Genomic DNA, 6,857 nt, shown 5'->3' on the forward strand with positions numbered 1-6,857 from the left:
AAAGTGAAATGAGTCAGAAAGCGAGGGACAGACATAGAAAGATTGTACTCATCATGGAATATAAAGTAACAGAATGGGAGATTAATACCCAAGAATAGAGTGATAAGGACTAGGAGGTTTGCTCCAGGCCTTGGAAGCCGGCATCACATGCTGGGGGTAAAGGCAGCTCAGACAGAGAACAGAATACCAAGTAAAGGGTGTTTGGAGGACCCAGTTGAGTTGGGAGATTCATGCAAGACTAGACCATAGACCCATTCTTTCTCCCCCACCGAGTCCACAATTTGACCCCCACAAGTGGCTCTCCAGAACCACCATGGCCCCAGAGGCAGATGGACCCAATTCGGAACCCAGCGGCTTTTGGCCGAAATGTGGCTGAACTATGCATTAAGCTATGTCACCATTCTACACCAGGTGGGAAAGGGTGTTTGTCCCTTCTGCCTTTATCTCCCCTGGCAGCACAATGGCAATCACCTCAGAGACTATTGGATAGCCAGGTATGAGCTAGCAGTGACAGGGCTACTACAGCCTCGTGGGATAGGGGGTGGGGGGTAGAAACAGCCCATTCTTCCTGCCCCGCCAAGACCATGAGTTGCCCACCATGAGCAGCTCTCTGGCTTGTCCATGGCCCCAGAGAACCAAAGAGAATGCCCTGCCACAGAAGCAGGGTGGGGGGCATGTTGGGAGGAATACTGGGTTCATTGGTGGTAGAGAATGATTTCCATGAGCAGGCACCAGTAACATCTCCATTCGTCCTAGCCCTGAGATTTTAGCAAGTGCCACATTGGAGGCTCTTTCACGGTCAGGGAAATGAGATCCATTATTGTTAGTGGGTTTTGGCATGTAGAATTCACCACGGGGAGCTTGCCAGACTCTGCCATGTGGGCAAGATACTCTCGGTAACCTGCCAGGTTCTCCAAGAAAGAGAACTGGACAAAAAGAGTTGTTGAATTATCAACAAGATCCAGTCTCTGGATCTTGGCCATTCATGGGACTACATGGCTCCAAGGGAAGTTCGTGGGTGTAACACTTAGCTACTGGAAGATGAGGGATCTGGATGAGGAGTCCCAGTCTTGATCCGAGCAGCCTTGGATGTCTCCGCCCCGGGTCCCGCACACCTGGGATCCTCTGCCAGTTCCTTCATGCATGAGGCTCCTTCAAGCTTGGGGAGAGTGGTCTAAAGCGTACCTATGGCTGGTTGCAGAGGTCTGCAGCTGCCGGAGCTCTGCTTGGGGTGGTGAGGGAACCTCACCAACAAGGGCAAAGGGCCCTCAGTGAGGAAAGCCAGATGCGGGGTCAGGAGACTGTCATTTTAGACATATTTGGAATTAATTTTAGATCGAAAAGTACACATCATTCAAACTGCTGTATATGCTTAGCAATAAATTATTATACACTTCTTCAATGACCTAAGAAAACCCCCTCTGCTCAGAGAACTCGATTTTTAATTACAGGTGTGCTTTGCCCATGTGGAACGACTGAGAATCACTATGAGTAGATAAAAAACTCACTATACACACGAAGATGCACACAGGTTACTTTGAGACATCTGTTTTGTTAATGTTTGTTGGCCATTAAACTTCACTGAGACCCTTTTTTCTGTCCTTTGCAGGAGCCTCATGAATCTCACCTTCCGTTCAAGTTGAACTTGTAATAAGGTGGAATTAAATCATCAATATGCTTCTCACCTCTTCCTTCAGGAGAAAAATCCTACTTACATTCAAGGTGGTCAAAGTGCAGACAATGCCATCCACCTTTTTCTGGAGATGTACACGGGACCGAGGTGAGAACAGCAAAAGGCTCTATTTTAATGGTCTTAATGAAGGTTTCAGGGAAGGGCATTAAACAAGACTGATTCACCATCTTACAAAAGAAATAATGTGCACAGCTGACGCCCTGGGTATGGTAAAAGAGAATATGGTAAAAACCATACTTTTTCTTCTGGGACATTAAGGTTCTAAATCTATAGCTTCAAGCTGCTTTGAAATACCTACCTTGATTAGGAATCACCGTCTGCCATAGGAGTGAGTAAGGACAACACTCAAAAAAATCAGAAGAGAAAAATAGGGAAAAAAAACAACTCTTATACTCAGTTTGGCAACACATGTACTAAAATTGAAATGATACAGAGATTAGCATGGTCCTTGAACAGAGATGACATGCAAACTTGTAAAGTGTTCCACATTTTTGTTGCAAGAAGAATTAACAGGGCTACATTAATCTAAGACAAGCCCCACAAGTACTCCAAATTTCGACATAAAGTTAGCACAAATCCCCACCACAATGATCTCTCTCAATGTCAATGGACTAAATGCAGCAATTCAAAGGCAGAGGATGGCAGGATGAATTAGAAAACTGAACCCAACATTCTGCTGCCTGCAAGAAACACATCTGAATAATCAAAGAACACATGGGCTCAAATTCAAAGGCTGGGAAACCAATTCTTCGAGTAAAGAACACCTCCAAATATCTGGAGTGGCCATACTAGTATCAGACCACATGGACTTCAGGTTAAAGGTTATAAGAGACAGTATAGGTCATTTCTTAATGATCATGGTATCTGTACATCAGAAAAAACTCACCCTCCTCAATGTATATGCTCCTAATGACAGACCAGCAAAATATGTAAAAACAAGTTCTAACAGACTTAAAGAAAAACATTGATAGCAACACAATACTAGATGGAGATTTGAAAGTACTTTCTCACTTCTCAATATATTAAACAGACAAAAACTCAGCAAGAAAATATTTTATTTGAGGGAAGTAGTGAACAACCATTGGCTTAGAATAGAAATCAAAGAGGAAATAAAAAGATTCCAGAAACAAATGAGAATGAGGAGCTACCAGAACTTGTGGGGCACAGCAAAAGCAGTGTTAAGAGAAACGTTTTTAGCTCTGCGAAATTCATCAGGAAGAAAGAAAGGGCCTACAAAAATAACTTACAGTTCAAGATTTTGGAAAATGACCAATTAAAGGAGTCCAAGCTAGGCAGGAGGAAGGAAATAATAAACCCTGGAGCAAAAATCAATGAGCTAGAATCCCAAAATACAATCCAGAAGACCAACAAAAAGCAAGACATGGTTCTTTGAGAAAATAAATAAGATCAATAAACCATAAGCAAGACTCACAAATAAACAAAGAGAACGAATCCTAATAAACGAATCAGAAATGCAAAGGGGGACATCATAATAGAAACTACAGAAATCCAGAGGATCATCAGTGATTATTTTGAGAATCTTTACAGCAGGAAATGAGAGAATCTTGAATAAATGGATAAATTACTGGATTCCAATTACCTCCCAAGGCTGAACCAAGAAGATTTCGAATATGATAGCACAGCGGTAGGGTGTTTGCCTTGCACGCAGCCAACATGACCGACCCGAATTCAATTCCTCTGCCCCTCTCGAGAGCCCGGCAAGCTACCGAGAGAGTATCTCTCCCACAGGGCAGAGCCTGGCAAGCTCCCCGTGACGTATTTGATATGCCAAACACAGTAACAAAAAAGTCTCCAATGGAGACGTTACTGGGCCCGCTCGAGCAAATCGATGAACAAAGGGAGGGCCTTTACCTTTTACCTTTATCACTACCAAGCAAATTGAAATGATAATAAAAAGTATCCCCTAAAACAGGAGCCCAGGCCCAAATGGATTCACTAATGAAATATTTCAAACCTTTAAAGAGGACCTGATGCCAACATTTTTTAAGATTTTCCAGGAAGTTAAAGAAACAAAAATACTACCAAACAGTTTCTATGAGGCAAAGTTCATCCTGATACTCAGATCAGACAGAGAAACCACAAAAAAAAGATAATTACAGATATTTCCTTGATAAATACAGATGCAAAGATCCTTAAGAAAATAACAGCAAAGAAAATCCAGAAACTCAACAAATGATCACACACTAAGACCAAGTAGGTTTATCTTGGGATGCAAGGATGACTTAACATTCTCAAGTCAATCAACAGAATAAACCATCTCAATAAAATAAAGATAAAAGTCATATGATCATATCAATAGATGTAGATAAAGCATTTGATGAGATCCAGCACCCATTCATGATGAAAAACTCTCAACAAAATGGGAGTTGAAAGTACTTTCCTCAATATAGTCAAAGCAAACTATCACAAACCCACAGCAAGCATTATTCTCAACGGGGAAAAACTAAAGGCTTGGGTCAGAAATCAATGAGCTAGAATCCCAAAATACAATCAGGCACAAACCAAGTTACCGACTCTCACCACTCCTATTCAACATAGTACTTGAAGTACTTGCCATATGATTTGGTAAGAAAAAGATATCAAGGGCATCCAGATAAAAAAGGAAAAACTCAAGCTTTTACTATTTGCTAAATCAATATCCATTAGTCCATGGCTTTCCGGTATACTAATAATGAAAGAGAAAAAAGAGATAGGAGAAGAACAATCCCATTCACAATAATACATCAGAAAATCAAGTATATTAGAAACAGCTAAGAAGGTTAAGGATCTATACCAAAAAAAAAAAAAACCCTAAAAACACCACTTCAAGAAATAAAAGAGGATATGAGGAACTGGAATCACATCCCATGCTCATGGATTGAGAGGATTAACACTGTCAAAATAGCAATACACCCCAAAGCGCTATTAAGATTCAATGCGCTTCATATAAGTATACCAATAACATTTTTCAAAGAAACAGATTAAAAATTCTTGAAATTCATAAACAACAATAAACTCCCATGAATAGCTAAACCAATCTTTCGAAAAAGAAGATGGGATCACCTTCCCCAACTTCAAATCCTAGGACAAAGTCGTAGTAATCAAAAAAGCATGGTATTCAGATAAAGACCGGGCTCAGATCAATGGAATGTCGTCAAATATCCTGACGCTGACCCTCAGATTATTATTACCTAATCATTCATAAAGGCTCAAGAACTATGAAGTTGAGCAAGGAAGTCTCTTCAGCAACTGGTGCTGGGCAAACTGGACAGTAACATGCAAAAAAGATGAAGTCAGACCTATTTATAGTGCCAGGAACAAAGTCAGATCAAATGAATTAAAGACCTCAATATGATACCTGAATTCTTAAGATATATGGAGAAAAATGTGGGAAGATCCCTCCATGACATTAAAGCTAAGGCAAACTTCTAGAATGAAACACCATTGACCAAGGAAGAGGAAGTGAAGATAAACAAATGAGACTACATTAAACTAAGAAATTTCTGCAACTCAGAAAAAATGGTGACCATGATAAAAAGACAGCCCACATAATGGAGAAAAATTATTTATGCAATACCCATAAAATTAACCTCAAAATTCTGACTGCTGTATCATTAAATATACTAAATAATTCCTGTGACTTTTATTCTTCTTCACATATATTTACTCTAAAATATTTTAGATTTCCTTTTAAACCACAGGTAAAAATGTAAAATTATAACTTTTCTTAAAAGCTAAAAATAACCCCTATACTTTGCCAGGTGAGACCCAAAAAACAAAACAGCAAACAAGCAAGCAAGAAAGAAAGAAATTAAAAATTAAAAATAATGCTCGTTGCAGTGCTAAGGATCAAACGCAGATCATTATACAATGGAAGGCAAGTGTTCTATCACTGAGTTATATCCCTGTTCTTAAACATTTAAAAAGGTCTTATTTGATGTTTCATTGCATTTTCTTTTTTAAAAAATGCTTTTCTTAGTAGACCTGGTCGCCACTGTACCTCCTACTTGTTGACCTTTGTATATTTTACCTCTAAGATTCAGCTGGCACCTTATTCTTCCTATATCCATGCTCTCATTTGACAAACTTTCCAAGATCATGTCTGACTTGCTTTAACTTGACATAAAATGGACACCTTATTTTCTGTATGCTCTCACGCTACAGGTGATGATGTTTTCGACCCTGGAGAAGCATTTTCTGGGGAGCTTTCTGACTGTTTCTACTTGACTTCAAAGTATCTAAAGGTAAGGAATCATCTTTTGTTTTTTTTTTGCATTTATGGGTCACACCTGGCGATGCAAGGGGTTACTCCTGGCTCTGCACTCAGGAATTACTCCTCACGGTGCTTGGGGGGACCATACAGGATGCTGGGAATCTAACCTGGGTAGGCCGTGTGCAAGGCAAATGCCCTACCTGCTGTACTATAGCTCCAGCTCCACCCCCCTCCCCATAATTCATCATCTTGAGGGCCTCAGATTTTTACCTTCCATTTAGAAACTTCATCTTTACATTGACACAGTAAATTGAAACCACAGAATTGTTGAATGGCATGTTATAATGGTAGCAGCCATGAGCAAGCATTGATAACCCATAAGTTGGCATAAATGAATTCTTTCTCAGAGGCTTCAACTTCTGAGGATACCTTTCACAACCTCCTTTCTGTTACATATTCCTGGATCACAATCTACATCAGTCCATCAGTAAAAACTGTACACCCAAAAGCTAGTCTTCCAATGGGATCAGAATCCTTGATCCTTGTAACTTGCAATTTTTCATTCATGACTTGTTGACCTTGTTTCAGGCGGAGGCAACCAGAGCATAAACTCAACTTTCCAGTAGTTTCCACAGGAAATCCAAATACCTAAGAATGTTATCATTTATGACAACACAGTTTAAAATTTTTTTGGAATCCCACGGAAAGCTACTATCATTAATGGTATAATATTACTATTCTCCAAAGTCCAGATCTTCCAAAAGAACTCTCTACCCTCCTCACTCCAATTGCAGACTCCAGTCTATGATGCTCCTGAAACTGCTTCTAATAGTTTCACTCAGGTTCTCCCCTAAAGTGCACAAGTTAAATTCATACCACTCCAAGTTCTTATTCCTAAACTACTAGAGTCAGCTTGATTCTCAAGCTTGTGTTCTCCCTTGAGGAAATACC

The 6,857-nt window shown here is 40.0% G+C and overlaps 1 pseudogene; it reads left to right on the forward strand.

Annotated features, from left to right (window-relative positions):
• Positions 1-2,089: 2,089 nt before the first annotated feature.
• On the forward strand, positions 2,090-2,186 carry LOC130041034 (uncharacterized; annotated as a pseudogene).
• Positions 2,187-6,857: the final 4,671 nt, after the last annotated feature.

This window comes from Sorex fumeus, unplaced genomic scaffold (genome assembly GCF_029834395.1).
Source record: "Sorex fumeus unplaced genomic scaffold, SorFum_2.1 ptg000095l, whole genome shotgun sequence".
Classification (NCBI taxonomy): Eukaryota; Metazoa; Chordata; class Mammalia; order Eulipotyphla; family Soricidae; genus Sorex; species Sorex fumeus.